The following is a 23123-nucleotide window of genomic DNA, read 5'->3' on the forward strand; positions in this document are numbered from 1 at the left end:
AGTATCTTTTTTAAAAATATTTTTTTAGTTGTAGTTGGACACAATATCTTTATTTTATATATTTATTTTTTATGTTGTGCTGAGGATCAAACCCAGTGCCTCCCACATGCTAGGTGAGTGCTCTCCTGCTGAACCACAACCCCAATCCCTTTAGTATCTTTTTCTAAATTGCCGTAGTCACCAGCATAGAGTCTGAATATATATTTTGTATATTTTAATACAAATATTTCATGTTTATTGGTGCTACTACAAATGCTATTTTTTGAATTCAAAGTCCAATTGTTCACTGTTAGTGTATAGAAATACTATTAACATTTACACATTGACTTTGTGTCCTGACACACACCATTTTTTAGTTCTAGCAAAATTTTTAAGATTCGTTGAGATTTTTCTACCTAAATGGTCACAGAATTTGCAAATCCACACAGTTTTATTGCTTACTTTGCAATCTGTATGATTTTATGTCTTTTGTTTAATAAAAGAAGAGAATATGGAAACATGCCTTACCCAAATTTTGGAGAGAAAAAGTTCACTCTTTCACATTAATATATTGTTAGCTGTAAGTACATGGCAGTTTTTTATTATTATTATTGGACTAGGAAAAGTTCCCTCTATTCCTAGATTGTTGGAGAGATTGGACTATTAATGGATGTTGACTCATATCAAATACTCTTTGTGCATCTGTTAAGAGGATTATAAGGGTTTGTTATTATTCTGTTGATGTGATGAATTACACTGATTGATTTCTGAATAATGAACTAGCTTGGCATTCCTGGTATAAACCTGTTTGACTAGAATATATATCTTTTTTAATAATTACACTCTTTGGCTAAAATCCTAAAATGTTTGCCCCTAGTTTCATAAGGCTTATTTTTCTCTCATTTCTTTTAATTTAATATTGTTATATGTTTTGAATTTAGATTGATCTCAACCTCATAAAAATAAATTTGGAAGAGTTCATTCTTCTACCTGGAAAAAAATGTATAGATTTGGTATTTTTTCTTCATTAAATGTCTGATACAATTTGCCAGTAAAACCATCTAAACCTGGAATTTCTTTCCTTGGAAATGCTGCTTTTTATCATTCTTTTAACTGAACATTTATTTATGTAAAAGCTACAGAACAATTTGGTTTGTTTATTTTCTGAGTGAGCTTTGGGGTTTGGGCTTTAGAGGAATTTTACTTCGTCTAACATACAGGCCTGAAATTATTCATAGCATACCTTTGCTTTCCAATTAACATCTGTAGGTTCCCTAGTGATGTCTTATCTTTTATTTCTGATGTTGATAATGACTGTCTTTTTTTTTTTAGGACTTTTTTTTTTTTTAGTCTGATAGCTATGGATTCATCACTATTTAGTGACATTTTATAAGAATCAATTTTCAGTTTTGTTGACTCTCTTGTTTCCCTGTCTTCATTGCACTGAATTTTGCTCTCAGTGTTTTCTTTTTCCTTGTAGTGAGTTCAATTTTCTTGTATTTTCCTTTTTCCCCTTACATTATGGTTTAGATCTGAAATGTCTCCCCAAATCTCACTTGTTAATCTAGTGCTGCCTCTAGGTTCAGAAGTGGGGCTTTTGGCCAATGATTAGTTCAAAAGGGCTCTGGTTCATCAATGGGTTAATCCATTGGTGGATTAATCACTGATAGCTGAATGGACTATGGGGAGGAAGGGTACACTTGGAGGAAGTAAGTCACTAGGGGTGTGATCCTGAAGGTTTTTATCTTCTCCCCAGCTCCTTCCTCTCTTCTCTTCTCTCTGTTTCCCAGCTGCTCTGAGCTAAGCAGTTTACCTGTGCACACCCCTCCAACCATATCATTCTCCATATCCCAGGACCAAGAACTTAAGCTGGTAGACCATGGACTGAGAAGTCTGAAACTGTGAGCCAAAATAAGCTTTTTCTCCTATAAGTTGTCTTGTCAAGTATTTTGGTCTCAATGACAAAATGTTGACTAACACACTATTTACATGGATGGACACAATACCTTTATTTTGTTTATTTAGTTTTTTTTTTTTTTTTATGTGGTGCTGGGGATAGAACCCAGTGCGTCATGCATGCTAAGCAAGCACTGTACCCCTGAGCCACAACCCCAGCCCTCTACTTCCTTTTTTGAATGTTGTTGCCTTTCCTTAGATTTCAGGTTAATTGCTCGCTTTACAGCTTCACTTTCTGAAATAGATAAGAATTAAGATTTTCAAGCTATGGATTATTTTATATTTTTTTAAATATTTAAAATATTATATTTTTAAAACCTGGATTTTCCTGTCATGACAGTGGGACCAATATTCTTTCCAAACTTCTATATCCTAAATGGAAGCTAGAAATCCACAATTTTTTTTAACACAATGGAAACAATTTTTATAACACACTAAACAAGCCAATCTAGAAATCAATGAGAACCCTAGTTATGACAGATGAATCAGTGATAATGTTTCCAGGAAGTGTCCTATGCTCAAGATAATTAAAGAATCTCAAGGAAGAGTCAGAATCCATTCCTGTTCTTAAAGAGCTTGCTCTGTTGGGAAAGGATAGAACCACAGGAGAAATGTACAAAGAGCCAGTGCCCAACCTCTTTTCTGAACTCCCCTATTTCAGCTTCAACAATAGGAACAGGCTGTTCTGAAAGACTGTGGCTTGGGACATGACCTCATGGGATGTCACCCAGCCACCTCTGAGGAGCATTTGAGTTTGTGGGGAACCTTAAACCACCACCCAACTGCAGGTGTCTTCTTTTAACAGACCACTGCAAAAAGAGCATACTAACAAAACCTTAGGCAACAGATTGATAGAAGTTAGAATTCAATCTGGCTCAAAAATAGTGTTGAAAATAAACTATCTGATTCTCATTGGTCTTTGATGATGGTTGGAATACCCATTGAGTGATTAATTTCTATTTCTGTTGCTTATGCCAAGGTGGGGAGAAGGATTAAAAATGGAGATGCAAGTAGATAGGAACAAGAGGACAATCGGGAGCACAAGAGCCCAAGGAATGGTTAGCATTCAAATACATATGGAAGCAAATAGTTTTAAAATTCTCTGCAAAACCAGTTTAATCTTGGGTTATAGCATAATATGCTGTAAGGACAAACTTGGCTTTTGAAGCAGAGTACAGAAGAGAATAGGGTGAACCAGATGTTCAGATAAATTGCTGAGGCCCCACAGCAGTTTTACTTAATGCCACTCTATCATCGGCTTTAGTACAATTTAAGATCGAAAGCACAGTCAGACTGACAAACACATTTGCTCAAGACCTTCTCCGTTATAATTCCATTAATATCTCTGGGCCCAGAGCCAGACAGAAACATCTGTGAGGGATTATGATTTTGCAGAGATAAATGTGCAGATGTTCAAGATTATTTTTAAGAAAATTTATCTCTAAAATGTCATGATAACTAAAATGAAAAAATGATAAAATGTGATCAGGAATGATATAGAAGTGTTCGGGGAAAAGTGATTTTTAAATATTTAAATTGAATAAAACCAATATATTTACATGATCAAAAATTCGTTAAACAAGGGTAAAAGAAAATTTAAAATTTTTAACCTCAATTTCTTGCCCCCCCAAGTTTCACTTCTCATTTAGTTTCCCTTACAATAGTTTGTTTCTGTCTTTCAATAATTGTTAGTGGTTTTTCTCACTATTTTAATATATAAACTAATGGCTCCATTTCTTAAGCTATTAACATTATTCAAATACTGTGCCTTTATTTAAATTTTAAAATATTTGGATGATTTAATTGTACTTCTTCCCCATTCAGTTTCTTATTTGTGTTCATTTAAATCTCCCAGTTATGATTTCAATGTACCACCTGTACTTCCTCTAGCTCAGGTCCACTATTAGATCACATTCCGTGCCTCAGCACTATATAAAATGAGAATAGAGTGCCTCTGAGTCCTTCTCCTACACCAGCCTCACTCACTGTAGCCCCAACACTATTTCACAGTCTTCAATTTATTACATTTAAATTCTGCTTTATAACTATGATTAAGACATCCAAGCATTGTGTCTAGGAGGATAATAAATCCGAAAACCCAGTGAGACAATGCATCACAATCAAGTGGGATTTATCCCAGGAACAAGAAGGACTTGGTTTTCATTTTAAAAGGAGAGTAAATACAAATCATCCTATTTATAGAACAAAATGTACATTTTAATAGACGCAGAACTATCATTTGACAATTTTTACCATTCACGCAGGATTAGAAAACAAACTCTCGGCAGGCACAGTGGTGCATTCCAGCTGCTCTAGAGGCTGGGGCAGGAAGATCACAAGTTCAAAGTCAGCCTCAGCAACTTAGCAAGGCCCTCAGCAACTCAGCAAGACTCTGTTTCAAAATAAAATATAAAAAAGGGCCAGGAATGTGGCTCAGTAGTTAAGAGCCCCTTGGTTCAATCCCTGGAATAAAAAGAAAAGAAACTTTCAGCAAAATAATCAGAGAAGAGATCATTGTGACTCAAATTACGGACATACATAAAGAAACCTGCAGCTGTAAACTGTGCAGTAGTGAGACACTGACCTCCCTCTCGTGCTCAGAAGCGAGACAAGAAGGTCTGCAACTCCTGCCACAGCAAACTGATGTGCTAGTCTGTGTTCTAAGCATAGAAAAATAGAAATATAAACATTGGAAGGAAAGAAGTAAACTGTCTTTATTCACAGAAACATGGTTGTTTACAAAGAAATATACAAGAATGTTTTAGCACTGATAAGTAAATTTAGAAAGATCAAAGGATAGGGAAAATGATTAAAAACTAAACTGTATTTCCATATTCAAGCACCAAACAAAGAAGAAATCATTCCAAAAGATTGCAATAGCATTAAAAACATTAAATTTCTTGGAATTACAAAGATTTCCAAAACCTCTAAATTTAAACTATAAAATATTGCTGAAAGAAATGAAAGAATACATACATACATTGAGGGATATACCATTTTCATGGGTTAGAAAACATTTTGTTAACATATCTATGGATTCAGCACAATTCTAGCCAAAACCTCAGCTGCCCTTTTTATACAAATGGCCTATTCTAAAATTTATTTGGAAATGGAAAGTATTTACACTATTTATACTACGTAAAACAATATTTAAAAGGAAGGCTGAATGGAAGGATTCACACTCTTTTATTTTGAAATTGACTGTGACTGTGAAGTTAGAGTGTCAAGACAATGTGATTGAGCTAAATGGATAGAAAAATAGATCAAGGTAACAGAATAAAGGGTACAGAGAGACCCTTCTTCTATGATGAAGTCATTTTGGATAAAAATGCCAGGGCAATTCAATTGGAAAATGTTAGTGTTTTCAAAACTCCTACTAGAATGACTTGGCAAACCCTGGGAGAAAAGTTTATCTTTTCCCTAACACTGTTTACAACAATTCACCTTAGGTCCAAATGTAAGAGCAATCACTTCTAGAAGAATATCTAGAAGGAGAGTTTCCCAACTTTGAAGTGGGCAAACACTATACATAAAGCTAGCCAAAAAGATAAATAATAAATTGGACATCATTAAAATTTGTAACTTCTCCATAACAAGGTTGCTGTGATAATCAAATGCTATCATGGGTATGTCAATAGTATTATCATAAAGAATGAAAATACTATATAAACAATATAAATACTAAATACATTTATTTACTTTCAATGAATAGTCTTTATCAGCTTGCATTCTGAGCTATTCAATCCAAGAAACATGTTTTAGTATCAACTATGTCCAACCACCAAACGAGGCTCTAGGAATAATTAACCAGGTCATACTCTATGACCAGTACAAGGAACTGGCTGCTTGCCTAACAGCTTAAATTTGCTACTTACTGAATATGAGAAGAGCTGTCCTGGGGATAAGCAGAGAATATAAGGACATTATAGTCATTTCATTCACTTAAAGCTTTTTTAAACCTGTTCTAGGACCCAGAATGAGACAACCTAAGTGAACACCTAAAAGCTGAGGAGAAATCATCCAGGTGGAAAAATGAAGCATGGTGTTTGGGAGATGAAGGACAAGAGGCAGGTTGAAGTAAAGAAATATTTCATGCAGATTTTTTTTTAATGCAATGATCCTGGGGAAAGAGAAAGATGGAGATTTGATGGAGACCCAATTGTGCTCAGGATAACACAGGGACAGTGTGGGTGTGATAAAGAAAGAGATGAGAAATTAGGCTGGGTGTGAAGGCTGGAGTTGCTTTTTGAATATTATATTTAGGAGATTAGATTTCACCATGAGGTCAGTGAGAAGATAGGGTTGTTGGTTTGTTTGCTTTCAAGCAGGGAATCACGGGACCCACTGGACATGGCTAGCTGCCCTGTGTAGGGCAGGCTGTGCATACTGGCAGGGCTGTGGGACACTAAAGCTGGAGTCAGAGGCACCTGTAAAGAAAAGGACACGTGCAGATCATAGGCAATCATGCCAGAACGGAGTAGCAGCAGGTCTGGAGGGCACTGAGCACAGGAAGTATGAGGGAGACTTGAGGGAACTTCACTTCTGCATGTGAAGAGTAGGAGAGGGTAAAGAGTTGGGTACATCCCCATTATGCTGGGTGTTAAAACTTGGAAAAGACCTTAATCCTGTGTTGCAGGATTATCAAAATTAAGTGGGAAAGCTTGTCCACAAATTTGACAAAAGGTCATTCTTGGTGGATAAGGAAAAGATCTTCAGTTTAAATTTTAGAGTTCAAAGAGAGAAAAGGAGGAGAAAAAAATCATCCAATCATACTCATTTTAGACCTTTTCTGTTTTTAAAATTTTAGACCTTTACTTTCTTTCTTTTTCTATTTATTTATTTATTTATTTATTTATTTATTTATTTATTTATTGTGATGTGGGTGAGAGATGGTCTCACTATGTTGCCCAGACTGGACTCAAACTCCTGAGCTCAATGGATCCTTCTGCCTCAACCTCCCAAGTAGCTACATGGGCAAGTGCCACCTGACTTTAGTTTTGAATGCATTTTTATAAATTTAACTTGAAGAGAAAGGAAAAGACTATATCTAAGGGAAATGAGGGCTTAAGAGTAGAGGTTATTTATTTACATTTATAGTAGGAAATTTAGAACTACATTGTATAAAAGCTTTCCAGGTTAGCTAGAAGTATATTAGTTTTCTGGGAGTCTCTGAGATCTTAGTCTACGTCGGTGGTGACCTTGAGTCTATGAAGCACTGAACTTCAGAGCTCTAAAGTTTGGTTTAGCAATGTTCAGGAATGTAAGTTAAGGAGCACAGAAGTTGGTCCACTGGATCACTTCATGTTAATAATTTTTCAAGCGAATGTGACAAAGCATAATGAGGAAAGCTGATGTTATTGGAGTGAAAGGTCATGGTGTATACTCTGCACATAGAAAGGAACACGAACAGGGAAGCTGAGAGGCAACAAGCCAGTGTGGGAGTTTGTAGCCCACACATCTTGATAAGGGTAGAGAATTTAGCTACTCAGCAAGTCATTGAAAGGCACTTGCAAGGACAGGACGGGTTCTAGTTAGAGAGCAGCAGGTTGAAATACAAGATCTGAGAAGTTGAATAATGAATGCTAGGTGTGGCAAAGTCCAGAAGTGTGTAAATGAAGCAGGTGGACATAAAGTCTGACCAAACCAATAAGGCGAAGGTTTGCAATGGCCATCAGAGAAGACATGGAAAGACTCAGAATCATGGCTTGAATGGAGTGGTGAGGAGAGTCAAACATGGGGAGATGAATAGAAGTGAAGAAGGAGCAGAGGAATGGCACACAGAGGTGACTGCAGGCAGATGGAACAGCAAGGCAAGGTCACGGGCGCCCAGAGGAACATGGCAGGTCTTAGAACTATGAGTGCAAGCGTACCTGGGGGCACAGGGCAGAGGAAGAGACGGCCTGGGAGAGAAGGAGACTGCAGAGACGGGGACTTCCACTGTATCACAGAGGAACTTGTGAAACTATATTTCTCAACAGTAAGTAAACAAATAGCTAGATGTTCACAAGCATGTGTCCAGCCTTTGTGATTTATGTAGCAGGTTGTATACCAGCAGGGAAGTGAAATGGTACTGTTATCATATCTGATTTGAAAAAGTTATTCTTCATCTTCAGAAAACTTCTAGAATGAGAGACTTGATGAAGAGGTGACTTTAAAATGAATAAAGATATTTGCAGCAAGGGGAAAAAAAACGAGAAGACTGCCGGAGGAGACAGAGTTGGTCCATAATTAATATGAACATCAATCTTTTTGAAACGTTAGGAGGAAAGCCTATTCTTGCTGAAATAATTTGATTCACTGCCTCTTAAAATAGCACAGGAGGGAAGAGAAAGGGGCATTGGCAAGAAGAGGAGTGTGAAAACAAGAGTGCCTGCTGTCTTCCCATGTTTCCTTTGGTGCACAAAGTCCTAGGAGGGGAGATCCTGTCTATGTTACATATAGGGTCAGTCTGCTCCTGGCCCCATCCCCTGGGAGAAGCTGTCACTCACTCGTTGTTATGGTTTAGATATGAAGTGTCTCCCAAAAGCTCATGTGCAAGACAATACAAGAAAGTTAGAGGTACAATGGTCAGGTGATGAGAGCCTTAGCCTAATCAGTGCGTTGATCCTCTGATAAGAATTAAGGGTAACGGGTGGTAAATGTAGGTAGGTGGGGAGTGGCTGGAGGACCTGGGTCACTGGGGGCATTCCTTTGGCTTATGTTTGTCCCTGGTGAGCAAGAGCTTTCTGTTTCCTGGTTGTCATGTCCTGAGCTGTTCTCCTCCTCTACACCCTGAGTAGCAGAACTGGCCGCCATCTATACACTGAGACCTCTGAAACCATGAACACCCAGTAAACTTTTCCTCCTCTGAGTTGTTCTTTTCAGATCTTTTGGTAACAGTGGCCAAAAAGGTGACTAAAACACTGGTTCAAGCAGTAACGATAGCTCTGGGAAACAGGTGTTCCTTGGTCGATGTTTATTTCAAATGAAGTTCTGTTCCACTGGTATTTTAACCCAAAGAACCATCTTCATGATGCAATCTAGCAACATTCCAGACAAATGGTGACAATATGTATCACATAACATCAATTTGGCATATTGCACAATATAGCATTATAATTATCTTTTATTGAAAGGCTTTGGGATAGGAATATGCTATATATGTATCATTCCTGCCCATCCTTATACCAGCCCTATGAGGTAGACATACCCCGCATTTTGGAGAGAGGGAAATAGAGACCCAAAGAGGGTGTCAATATTTTAGAGGTAAGTGGGATCTTTGTGGCTGTGCATCCTGTGATCTTGTCACATGTCACACTATCTTCTGAGCATCAGCATCTCTAGTCAATGGCACTTCCTTAGAGAGGGTCTACAGATGACATGACAAATTACACCCTGTTGCAGCTCACAGCTATGCTCTTTCCACCTCAGTGGCTCTGTGATCAGAGATCAAACTTGAGACCCCAGGCTAGTACAATAAATCCATGCCATCCTTTACAACCATACCTGAAAGCTAAGCTCTGTCAGGAAGTGACTCAAGGCAAAGTGGTGATTTTTGCCCTTCCCAATACTGGAGAAAGACAATATGCCTAGTGATTCTCTTCATTCATTCATTCATGCATTCATTCATTCAACATGCATTTAGCAAGCACCATCTATGGGCTCTACTATGGTGGACATCCAAAAGATACAGAACATTAAAAAGGTGTCTGGGCCCTCAGTGTGTTCACAGGTGAGGGAAGGCAAAGCCAGCCATGAGGATACGCTACTGCAAAGCAGTGTGGCAGAGCAAGGATATTGTCATGCAAACTCTAAGGAAGTGTGCAGAGTGAGAGAAACAGAGAGGAGCAAGTGTGTCATAGTTGGGCCGATGGGTCTGGCGGAATACCCCTGTTCTCACATTCACTGACTGTTCACTGTTTCCGCAGAAGCGATGTACATCAGCTCTATGCAGGCCTCAGTCAGGTTGGTCCAGGAGCAAAGGAAAGATCAAAGACTCACCTTCCAAAATCATCTAATTTTACATTAAAATTTTTTTCTATTGAAATTCTAGCTATACTAAAATAAGAACAGAATATACTTGTTATTGCTGATTTCTCAAACTCAGTCCTCTCTTTCCAGATTTCTGAAGATACCTTTATTTTGAATACAAAAATTAGGAGTTGTACTCCCTGCACACAACAGAAGTTCTGGAAAATATAGGTAAGGTATTCTGTTTCCTTTTTTCTTTATAAAAATATAGTCTGGCAGCAAGCTCTGGTGAGATTGTTTTGGATGTTCACAAAATTCCCTGGGTTCTCTTTCTGTCCTTACAGAGTATGTTAAGAGAACTACTGATGTTCCAGATGGAACTTGTGTGGCCTAGGCAGCAAAAAGAGACAAGCAAAGAAAAAGTGACTGCCCCAGGGGTGGGCAGCAGAAAGAGGGCTGCACCAGCCCCGTCTGACTCCTTGTAAAGCAGCTTCTGTGGAAGACCACACAATAGTTTCTATTTATGTTTCAAAGACAACTAGTGTGTCATAAACTCATCTAAATGGACTCCCACCTGTGAGGTTCTAGAATAAAAAAACAATTGAATAACCAGTACTGCAGGTGCAAATATTACTCTCATACAATCACCAACATTTATTTTTAGAAAACTGCATTGCTTTGGTGTTTTAGGGAAACATTTATAAATCACTATGTTAATAAATTCTAATATAACCTGAAGAAAAACAGCTAGTGTGTTCAGCTCCACTAACACTAACACAGAGATGTTTATGGCTCCAAAACCAAAAAGACCTGCAGACAGACAGGAAGGAAATTAAGGTATTGCTGATTCATTTGTACCAACTGATTCAATTTATGAATTTACATTCATTATATTATTCTGCTTAATAACTTTATGTTGACATGTATAAGCACTGGTTCCTAAACTATGTATCTTTCTCTTAAGAAAAATGCAAAGGGTGGAAAGGAAAGAGGCTTATATTTTTGTGCTTCGATTCACTAAGCATTAGAGAAAGAAAGAAAATACAGCATGAAGCAAAAATGTAATCTGATTTGAAGTTGGTATTCTCTGCCTAGCAATTCCAACTAGCAAAGCAATCTACTGACTCAAAATAGTACCCTTCTTAAAGAGGAAACTGGAATTTGTGTACATGTGGGTATTTATGTATGTATTATGTATCTACATATGTATCTATATATGTATATATATGTATAGTATATACATTTAAAATATAGGCATATGTTATGCACAGGTGTCTTGAACATCTCATTTAACATCTCAAACATGTATTTCCTTCTAAAATAGGTGCTTGTATTTTAGGTGGCTTTATTTGTTTGCTTTACTTTTGCTAAAGAACACTACCCACTCCTTGAGGCAAATCCTTCCATCAGGAGGAGACTGCTCAGTATTTTATGTAGGGGAAACCTCGAAATGTTTATCATCACAGGAATGAATTAGTTCATCAAACTATTTCCATTGAAAATATTTGATCAACTTAGTCTCATACAATCATTTTAATCTCAGTCATTCTAATATTTGAATTTAGTAATTGCTGAGTCTACTATATTTTACAAAAGTACCATTGAACATATTATAGCAAATTAAATATTTTTCTAATTGAATAGCTATTTTGTCAATTTGTATCTATTTATCAGCTATAATACATGATAAGACATTAACTTATATATGTTATATAAAACTGACCGCAGAGGTCCCCAAGCTTCAGCGGGAGCACACATTTGTATTCTCAATGCTTGCAACAGTTGGTGGGCAATTATAATCTTATGTAGTAAGTTTTGCAACAGAAGCAAACGATCTGAACCTTGATTTTCTGAAATATAATTTGAGTAGGGAAGGTTGAGGGGAAATATTTAGACATGGCCAAACTCAACATCTTGGTTCCACAAAAGTGAGTAAACACACACACACATACACACACACACACACTTTCACTTGGGCCTGCTACTCTAACACAACTGAAGTGGATGATGATGATTATTTTTCCTAAACTAATTACTTTTTGGAGTTCCTTAGTGGAATAGGTATGAGAGTTACACTCAGTCTTTTAAAAGGGCTTTGGATTCTTCTCAGCTCTTCAAAAAATATGTTTACACAATTGTTTTGAATAAATATTAAATCAATGTACTATGCTAGTTTCTAAGAGAAGAAAACTAAAAATCATTTAAGTGCAAATATTTTATTCTTCTGACTTTGGAAGAGTAACCAGGTCTTTTTTAAAGCTGATATGCAGCATGGAGTATGTGTGAGTGAGCATATGTACTTGAACATGCATACCTGTAGGGGTAGTGGGGAGGAGGAGGTTTATATTTCCTGTTATTTTTTTTTAAATCCCTTTAAAAATGTGGTATACTTGCAGAAGCTATTGATGTTTCTTGCACCTCTCATTTTAAAAGAATGTAGAGCTCCTGCTTCCTGAAAAAGAAAAAGTTCTAGGAATGGTTTCTAACATCTTTGAAGATGCTTCAATCTGGCCACTGGATTAGTTTTTATTTGAGGGAGGCAGTACCTGCTGTGGACGCCTACAAGGCTGGACAGATGGAGAGGAGCAGATGTAGACTGGGTGATTTGGACATGGTGCCTCGCTGTTAAAATGAGCCCTTCACACTTCTGTGATCAGGGTACTGTGAGAATGCAAAGTCAGTATATGTGAAGTGCGCACCCCAGTGAGTGTCCTGAAAGTACAAGCAACCACTATCATTTAGTCATTGAAAAATACCTTGTTAGTTATCCCTCTTTCATTAATTGACTTTGTTTAATTAAAATCAACTGAAGTATAAGAAAAGAAGCGAACTTCTAGTATGAAAAGGAAATGACCATTGCAACAGGCCCCATCCATTTCCACAATGTTATTTACAAATATTCCTTAAAATTTCAAGTAATTTTTTTTCTTGCCCAGGGTGTAATTCAGAAAGTAATGAATATTAAATAGATATAACTGACAAAATATTAGCTGGATAAGTTAGGTCTAAATAAGTTGGACAAATATTTTCAAAATATTCCTTTTATTCCTTGATAAAGAAATATTTTGAGTTTCTCTAATTGAAACATTTTGAAAAGTATGTTTTCTGTCAAGCTGTCTAAAACATATCTTTTTCTTTCTACTATCTCTTTGCAGTGGAAAAAAGAGAGAACATTCATGAATAGAACTAATCAGACTAAAGTACAAGAATTTGTAAAAGTGTGAATTCCACTTGGAAGTTATAAAAGAAGACTTGTATAAATTAATAAATATACCATGTTTCTAAAAGAAAGATAAATATCATAAATGTATCAGTTCTCCATAGTTAATATATCAAGTCAAAATACCAATAGTATTTTTCTTATTAGTCACCTAAAAAGTTGTAAAATCCATCTAAAATAAATATTTTTAAAAAATGAGAAGCAACTCATCCTAAAATATGTTAGTGTGTAGTACAAAGTTGAAATGGTTTCAATAGAGGAGTAGTTCATAGATTTTGGTGGAAGAGGGTGATATTCTAACACTAGATCATTTCCTTGACTAAAACTTTCTATGCATTTAACCTGGCACCACAAATCATAAAAATACTTTGATTTATCAAAATATTCCTACTAACTGAGTAACAACAGGGATTTAGGTCAATTTAGATTCAGGTGACACCATTTACCCATATAAATAAAGCCTTCCTGAACTACACCGTGAAAATGTAGAAAGAATTATGGGTATATCAGAAAGTATAACAAAAGAAAGCAGTATAAATAAAATAAAAACTTTCAGAAGAAAGAGAAAATGACAATTTCTAAACCTGACTTATAATTTGAACCCTGTGTGGACTCAGCTCTCTCCAACCCTCCTTTGTGGGACCTGCTCCTTCACAGTTTTCCTCTTGTCCAAGAAGATGTATCCTTCATCCTGGTTATTCTATTCCTCTGTACATCTCCTAATTTGATATCCCAGGTTCTCAGCACAAATCCAGGAAAGGGAACAATAAGAAAATGATAGCCTTTATTCGGGGAGCCTGTTGCTTTTTTCACAACTACTTCCTAGACCAAGCAAGGTGTTTGTAGCTATAGGTCCTCAGTTCTATTCATTGAATAAACAAATACTCGGGGGAGAAGAAGGATGGCAGTGGCCATCAGTGGAGTTGGAAAAGGCAACAGCAGGGAAAAAAAATGATTGAAAACTCACTCAGTTGCAATTTGCAGAAGAAGAAACCGGAGATCAGAATAATGAAATAAGTCCTTGAGACCACATAGCTTACTAATGCAAAGGACTAAATGAATGGAAGTTAGTTTTTCCACTTGACACTTTTCTGAATATGCCAGAAAACCCAATGCACAACTAAGGTTGCAACTACAGATCTGATCATTCAAAAAAATTCTCTTCATATTAAAAAAAAGATGTAGACATTCTATGAACTTAACCAGAGAGGGGTTTTGAGGCAAATACATTCTATCTATAGACTGAAAATAATTTTGTCAAGTTTCCTGAACTTTGTTTGATGAGATCTGAACATAATCTTTTTGCCAAATATAAGGTTGATTTGGGGTGGAGTAGGATAGGAACTCATTTCTCCTTGGTTCCTATTTAATGCTATTTCCAACAATGCTTATACTGACCAGAACATTTCTTCCTAAAATACAAAGATACTGAGGAAAGGAAACAGGACACAAATTGCATCCAATTTTAAGAATAAGTGAAGAGTATTGTAAAACACCATTTACTTAATCAACATTTATTTTATTCAGCTTCTATTTATAATCACCTACTGTATCAGGGCCCAATACAAGGTGCAAGAGATGTAATGATAAACAGAAGCTATCCCTGTCCTTATAGAATTTTCCATGTAAGGATCAGACATGAAATTAAGATATCACAATGTGTTCTCTTGGGATCCAGCTACTTAAAAATATAAACGTGACCACATATCTGGATTACCCTGGTTAATTAAAAACAGCTTAGGAATTGAGATCTTCAGACAAATATATAAGTAAAAAATAATCTTTGATGGAAACTATGTTCAAATGATTAGCCTCAAGAGTTTATTTTTTAATTTATGTTTAGAAAAATTTCATCTTAACAACCACCAAGATAAACCAGACTTCAACCTCCTGAACAATACAAGTCTCATTAGAATGTGCACAAAGTTGACTGCAATGAAGAAAAAAATAAGATCTTTAAGAAAGATAAAGTAGAAAGTTTTAGAAATTTTTGAGGAATAGCAAGTTCTTTAACATTTATCAAATGACTATACAGATAGCTACACATATCTATACTGTTAAATGAGTTTACATATCTATTATCTCGTTAGGACTCCAGGACCTGATACCTAAGAAGTTTGATATCACTGTGGGGTGGTAATGGGGGAAGCAATTTTCATCAACTCTTCTATGGAAGAAGAAATTCTTTTGTACAGCAAAATGACAGAAATGGTGGTTCTTCCAGAAAAGCACAACTAATACAGGACAAAACTAAACAAGGACACCATCTCTTGGTGGCACCTCATTAAGATGAGTCCCAGGGAGTGCCTAGAAATTCCGACAGGCAATATTCTCTTCCTCAAACTCTGTATTTTCTTAACTGAGAGAAAAGAAAGGAGGACCGTGGAAAACTGAACTCTAAGGGAAAGTGATGCTGGCCCAGTCTGACAAGATCAGAGGCCGGGGTGACAGGAAGAAAGACTTTAGGAGAAAGCCAGACCCAAGGAGAACTTAGAACTCTTTTTAAGAACAACAGACCTCTTGTGCTGTGACAAGAATTGCTTATTTCCTCTAAAAACTTTGTTGAAGTCACATATAACGTTGGCAGATAGTCTTAGAGGATTGCTGTACCCCCAAGCATTATGCTCCTGGCTTTATGTCTTTGCCTTTGTATCTTCACAATGAATTAGCCTTGTCATCTCTTCTGTCCCTGACAGTTTGACATGCATCCATGTGTCCCCACAGCTGTACCATTCTTGACATCTAGATGAGGCTCTATGGCAGGAATCTCCTTTTGGATTTGTTCCTTTTTTTTTTTTTCTTTTTTTCTTTCTTCATTAGCCTACCATTCTTATTTGTGGAACTTCCAAAAGTACAAATGATCCAAAAACCTCGCTCTTTTATTTTTTATTTTCTTTTTTAGTTGTAGATGGACACAATAACTTTATATATTTATATGTGGTGCTGAGGATAGAACCCAGTACCTCATACATGCAAGGCACACACTTTACCACTGAGCCACAACCACAGCCCCCCAAAACCTCTCTTTTAAATGAGAGGAGAAATGTGATATTTATCCAAAGTACAACTTTTACAAAAGGGCTTGTGCTCACACTGGTGAATCTCAAGCTTGAGGTAACATTGGAATAATGTCAAGGTCTTGGTTGTCCTTAGATCATCATCAAACACCCAGTGCTGGTCTACACAGGGCAGCAATTGAGAAAAGTCAGGAGGCATTTCTGATGAGGGAGAAATCAATGTTTCCTGGCCTTGTCTCTCTGCTTTTAATTTCCACAGATGTGTAAGGTTGCTGTTCTGATCAATCTGACCAGGCATATGATAGCAATAATTTATCACGGAGTCACTAGAATTAAGGAATATATGGGAAAGTCAGCTACAAACCTAGGTGAATATTGACTTTGTCATTGTAACATAGGGAGAAGATTTGGGAGAGAAAAAGTTAAGGATAGAATTGCCAAATAGCAATAAAAGGTCAAAGGAAACTGTGTAAATCCAATTGCCCTGTCTTAGTTCTTTGGACTGAGTGTTTGGACCATTTTCCTGGTTACACAGGCCATCTCTTTTTAGAACAAAGAGAAAAGAGGATTGATGTCTATTTCTTATAATGTTAGCCACACAACTTCGCACTGTGAGCCGGGTGTGTGTTGATGTGTACATGTACGCACACCCAAAGTACTCAAAGTAAGCTCTGCACATTGCTGCCATAATAGATTTAATCCTGAAAGTAGCTCGGACACACACCCATTTGTCTTTAACTTGAGATCCCTGGCTCCATATCCTACTTTTATGAATTCCAGTCTCCCCTTTGCTTGGGGAATTCAGAGGATTCGTCTCCTAGAGAGGAGCTGAGTTTATTGCCCTTGGCTTCCTTTTTTTTCCTTCAACCAGTCCTTAGACTTTCTGAAGGAGCTGTTGAAGTTCTAAAAATGAAGAGTAGCTTTTTGCAGAATCTGGAGAGGGTTGAGGTGGACAAACAAGAACATCTGGATTTCTGAATACCTGGATTTTCTAATTGCAACACAAGGAGTGTCTGTTGGGCCTCTGCATAGGCTTTTTTAAAGTTTTTTTTTTTTTTTTTGAGAGAGAGAGAATTTCAATATTTATTTTTCAGTCTTCGGCAGACACAACATCCTTGTTTGTATGTGGTGCTGAGGGTCGAACCCGGGCCGCACACATGCCAGGAGAGTGCGTTACCGCCTGAGCCACATCCCCACCCCTGCATAGGCTTTTAATGTTAATTTCCTGCTTCACTAGAAGCCTTAGCCACTTCAAAACATCCCGGTTTGCTGGCCTCTATTTGGTACAAATACTGCCCTGAAGATATTGGGGTCCTTTTCATTAGGAATCCCAGCATTTACAAGGATATCCAAACTCAGGAGCATCTGCAAAGGGAAAATGAGAAAGGGTGGTGACAAAGTGCTCCAAGCTGATGGCAGAGATAGAATTATTATTAATGGGAAATCATTGAATTTTGGTTCCAGTTAAGCGTGAAACATTAAGCATTCCTCTAGCGTTTCTCTCTGTGGTATTAAATTGACTACAAATTGTGATTTTTAATGGAAAATATGATGAAGCATTCAGCTGCAGCCCAACCTACTCAGCTCAAATTCCCTCTTCCATTGTTTATTTGCTATTTTAATACTCCAGGCTTTAGAAACAAGAAAACGGTTCTTAAAGGTTTTGGGAAAATTTGCTAAGAATCCAAGCTAAGTGAATCATCACCATTCAATGTCACTTTTTAAAGTTTCCACTTAGCTTTCCATTAGGTCAGAAAAGGAATATTTATATTTTTTAGTGCATCTCAGCTCTTTGGGTACAAGCATGAAATGGCTTTATTTTTCCCAAAAAAAACTGCTTCCCAACTGTGCTGTGTCATTCCCCTTCCCTAATGGGTAATATCTTTCCTAATAATATCTTAGTCTTACTTCTAGATTGTTATAGCTTGGATCTGGAATGTTCCCCCAAAGGCTTATTTCTTGAAGACTTGTCCCCAGCTGATGACACTACAGGGAAGTGATTGAGACCTTTAGAGGCTGGACCTCTCTGGAATACCTGGGTCACTGGGTATGTGTCTTTGAAGGTTTTATTTTGTTTCTGGACCTTTTCTCATTTTTATATACTTCTTGGCAATGATATGAGGAGCTTTGTTATATCATGTATCCCCTCCCATGATATTCTGTCTCACAACAGGCCTAAAAGCAAAGCAGCCAGCCACCACCCATGGACTGAAACCTGTAAAACCATGAGTCAGAATAATTCTTCCCCCTTAAGTTGGTTTTTCTCAAGTCACTGTGATAAAAAGCTGACTAACACAGAAAATTGGTACCAGAAGTAGTATCACTGCTGTGACTGCAATTGATGATGTGGTTCAGGAGCCTTTGGAACTGGTATGTGGGAGAAATTTGGAAAGGTTTAGAGATGCAGAATAGAGAATCCCTAAAATGTTATAAGAAGAACTTAATGGACAATTCTAATGTGAACTCAGAAGACCAGAATAGTGCTATGGATACAAACAGTAAAGGTTGTGCTCATGAGCTTTCAGATAAAAAGTGAGAACTCCATTGAGAATTGGACTAGAAGCCTTTCATGTCACATTATGGCAAAGATCATGCCTATATTTTGTCCATGCCCTGAAACTTTGTGTGAATCTGAGTTTAAAGATGATGGACCAATTAATCTGGCAGACAAAATTTCAAGGCTGCACAGCATTCAGGTAGTGGCATGGGCATTGATGGGTTTTTTAGACAGATTGACTGTGAGAATTTAGAGTAAAAATCAGAGCAAAAAGTTTTGAAATTTTTACAGTTTGTCCCCAAAAGAAGCAAGTTTAAAGTTAGGGCCAAGGAAGCTGTGGTTGCCAAAGAGATTAGCACCTCTAAAAAGAAGCCAAATATTTTATACCAAGTGCCTTCAGAGCATCTCAGAAATTTTCCAGATGCTATCCCTTGCAGGTTCAAGGATGTAAAGTTTAAATTTGTCTTAAAGACTTTGCTTTGGAAGGGATCACTGGGCACTCTCTTCACATAGAGCCACCTAAGAAGTTGTTTCCCTAGGATTCATTTCATCATGCTCAATTGTCCAGGCACTCAGAGGCCACAGCAGCCAAGATTCAATGGAGCCAGGCTACTGCTCAAGCATTTGGCAGATCTTGGTGTCATCACATGATGCTAGTTTTGCAGGAATGCAGAACACAAGAGTTATGGGGCCACAGATTCATCCTCTGAGATTTCTAAAGAAAGCTCAGGAGGCCAGGCATTTTATAAGAGAGCCAGAGTCCCTGATAGGGTGATGCTTGAAGCTATGAGAGTAAAGGCAAAGCTTCAGTGGAGACCCCAAGAATTTAAAGATGCCAGAAACAGGGAGCATCTACCAAGGTAAGCTACAAGCAGTGGCCAGACCCAGTTCAAGAGGAGAGCCATGTGGGCTGCAGCCAGCAAGACCATTCAGGAGGAGCTGCCCAAGCCTCCATGAGCTCATCTTTCCACCATGTGCCCTGAATGACAGACATGGAGGTACAAGATTTGCTTTGTTCTGATTCTTCCTTGTTATTCTCGTATTTCTTCCTTTTGGAATGGGAGTTTTATCCTGTGCCATTGTGGGTTATAAGTATGTAACTTGTTGATTTTAAAAAAATTTTTTACAGGAGCTCACAGCTAAGAGTTTGCCTTGAGTCTCAGAGGAGACTTTTGGACTTGGATTTTTGAGCAATGCTAGAACTATTAAAAGTTTGGAAACTCTTAGAGCTGGACCAAATTCATCTTGCTCTGTGAGAAGGGCATGAGCATTTGGGGTCCAGTTTTGCTCTGGAACATCACCCCAAAGACCTATGTGTTGAAGGCTTGCCCCCAACTGGTGGCACTACTGTGAGGTCTAAACTTTAAGAGGTGTGTCCTAGTTGGAATAGGTGGTCACTGGAGGTGTGTTTTTGAAGGGCTTATCTTGTCCAAGAGTCTCTTTATCTCTGAATCTCCTTTCTGGTCACCATGAGATGAGTAACTTTGCTTTACTATGTATTCCCCCCATGATATTCTAACTCACTACAGATCTAAAAGCAATGGAGCTAGCTGCCCATGAACTGAAACCTCTGAAACCATGAGCCCCAATACATTTTTACTCCTTTAAGTTGTTCTTTTCAGGTATTTAGTCACAGTGGCAGAAAGGCGACGAACACTTGATTTTCAGTCACATTAAAGTATAGGGGAGTCCTATTCTGGTATACAGACTTTACTTGTAAAGTATTGTCTACATCTGAATTAAACTTCTTTTCTCCTTTACCAGTTCTGGAGTGTGTTGTGGGCTGGGGAGAGAAGGGGTGGCTAGTTCCAGATAATCTCTGACTCCTATCTGTTTCCTAGGTAATAGTTTCTCAGATGTTGCATACACCAAGGAATGATGGACAGATAGGACCCTGCCTGATTTACATATTCTTATCAGGAAAAGAAAAAAGTTAGAAAATTTGCTGCATTACTTCAGCCTCTTTGACACTCTCATGGTCTCTTTTCTAATTCTTTACTTGGCAACATAAGCTACTCAGGGGGTGATAGGCAAGGTCACCAGCAAAGAAGACAGGCAGGGAAGGGTATGCAGTGGCAGCATGCATCTCACAGGCTTTCTACATAATTTTGAGTGATTCTCTTGGAACTCATCCCCTTCCGTTGCTCATAGAAAAAGAAGCACTCTCCTGGTGGGAAGTAACATCCTTCAAAAGGCTGGTTTCCTTTCTCTTTGTGTGCCCTGTGTTGGTCAGTGGTGAGCACTTGGCAGGGGTGGTGATGCTGGGTTAGTTCTGTGTCTTTCAGCAAATCCTGCAGGAATGGCTGGAAATGAGATGCATTCACTACTTCTCATTCTTTGGTTGGGACTTAACTTTTCATATGATGAGACATGAAAAAAATCTCAATTAATAGCATCCTAAATTTAGTTGTGACTATAATCTTTTGCTCCCCTGCTTCTAAGAAGAGTCTTGTTTAGATAAGAGCAGTGTGAGTACCTCTAACCACAGCTGGGCAGCTGTATTCTAATCATTCCGCTCTTAATGGAGCTGCCTTGGTGTAGTCTTCAGTCCAAACAAGCTTTTCCGTGCATGCTGGTTTCTTGGATAGATTAACCTTTCTTTATGTTCCTAGCTAACGTGCATTCAGTTTCACTCAGCACCTGTCCACTGCCCCTCATTTCCACACACATACTCTCTCTTTCATCAGTGATTGCTCCATCTCCTACCTTGAGATGGAATTGCTGAAGCACTAATAAATCCCCATGATTTCCAACCTATCTTCACATGCCCCGACTTGCAGCCTTCCCTAGAATCCCTTTTTCATCAGGAGAGAGCTGATCATTAATCTTCCCTTTACGGACAAATGCAGCTGAAGCCCCAGGCCCCACGGCCTGATTCTTCCCCTTTCCTCCTGACCTTCTCTCTCATCTTTACTTCTTCCAGTGTATGGTGATGAATAATTCAGAGGTTTGCCTTTGCTCCACCATAGGTGTGGATTCTCTAAACTCTTCAAGGCAGTGTTCAAGCTAAGTGTCTCTGTATGACTCAAGAAGTTAGTATCAAACTCGGCATAGAGACTAAAGGTACCTTCAAATGTTTGCTCCTGACACCAAAAGTTTTATGGTTAAAGTGACCACAAGTGACACAGAATTCACCAATCAGAAAATCCAGTGCCCCATTGGGCTTCTGTTATCCTAGAAATCATAAGAGAAGATAGATTATATCAACAGAATGAAGGGTTTATCCTAAACCAAGTGTTCATTTTTACTGAGTTAGACAATGCCTTTTCAAAGATGGAGAGTATTTTAAAAGTGTGTTTGATTTCATTTTATTCAGCAAGCACATTAATGAACACAGTCCTTAACCTTGAGAATCTCCCTGCCAAGGAGGATGGTCAAACATCTACCCAAGTAGTTCCAGGAAAGGTCGATGGGATGATGGGCAACATCCTGAGAAGGAAGAGTTTGGGAGCATGTGAGGAGGCCACCTGGGTTAGAACCTGGATGGTTACTGAAGTGGGTGGTGCAGAGCCAGGGAGGAGAGCCTGAGCAAAAACAAAGAAAGTAGAACTCAGGGTGCATTTCAGGAACAGCAATTAGTCCACTGACTTTGAAGACTGGGAGCTGAAGGAAAAAAGGGGATTAAAGAAATGGGGAGAGGTAATGCTGAAGACCAGATTTAGTTTGGATCTGATTATATAAGCAAAAATGTGTTGCTTAAGAGTCCCGGAGGAGGAGAAAGTCCAGTTAGACAGTTAGACGTACTCACATTTGATTAGGACAACAACCCAAAGAGGTAGGTACTGCCCTTATCCCTGTCCCACAAATGAGGAAATTGAGAGTCTAAGGAATTTAGCCATGCGCCAAGGATTTGGGGCTACCTACAGACCAAGTAGAAACTGAACCCACTGCTTATTACTCACGCAGCCTTTGACGTCAGATAGTTTGTGCTCAGGTTTCAGGCAAGGGCAGGTGTTAGGGCTGCAGGACTTGGAGAGATAGTAAACTAAATTAGGGCTGCATTTGGGAGTGCAGACAGGGAAAGATTTCTGGAAGCACAGAGTGCTGAAGGTGGAGCGGGGAGCTTTATGCTTTTCATAATGTGCCAATGCCGGGAGCACTGGGTGCCACAGAAGTTAGATGAAAGTGGAGTAGTGCTTCAAAGGAGTGAGAGATTGCCTTCATCACAGATTAAGGAAGGCCTCAGGAATGAGCACAGTGGCCTTTTGCTATCTGTATACTCTGCTGCATCCCTACAGCCCAGAGTCAAACATGCCATAGACAGCCGTGCTCAGGAACTGAATGAATGAGGCGTGAATGAGTGCACGTAGGATGAAGAGGAAGAGTCAGGCTGAACGGTGTACTGTGAGGACATATTTCCTCTGTGTATACTTCTCCTTTCTCCTTAGATGTGGTCACTCCCCTCAAAGATGTTTGCAAATGATTTTTTATTGTGTTCATTTCAATAAACATATCCTACCTGGAAGACTGACTTTCTGCTAGAAGTCTTATCTATAGATGTCTA

At 38.2% G+C, this 23123-nt stretch overlaps 1 long non-coding RNA gene across 5 annotated transcripts in view; it reads left to right on the top strand.

Annotated features, from left to right (window-relative positions):
* The first annotated feature begins 7307 nt into the window (after window positions 1–7307).
* The window catches only part of LOC124090626 (uncharacterized), a 33332-nt gene continuing 17516 nt past the window's right edge, over window positions 7308–23123 (top strand). For 4 of the 5 annotated variants that reach the window (XR_006851181.2, XR_006851180.2, XR_006851182.2 and 1 more), the window contains exons 1-3: window positions 7308–7912; window positions 10036–10116; window positions 13041–13784. This is a non-coding gene — a long non-coding RNA (uncharacterized LOC124090626). The remainder of the gene's footprint in view (window positions 7913–10035; window positions 10117–13040; window positions 13785–23123) is intronic. The other variant, XR_009226550.1, reaches the window with a different exon arrangement.

Source organism: Marmota monax, unplaced genomic scaffold (assembly GCF_021218885.2).
Source record: "Marmota monax isolate L192 unplaced genomic scaffold, Marmota_monax_Labrador192_F-V1.1 WCK01_AAM20220418_F8-fsc00010, whole genome shotgun sequence".
Classification (NCBI taxonomy): Eukaryota; Metazoa; Chordata; class Mammalia; order Rodentia; family Sciuridae; genus Marmota; species Marmota monax.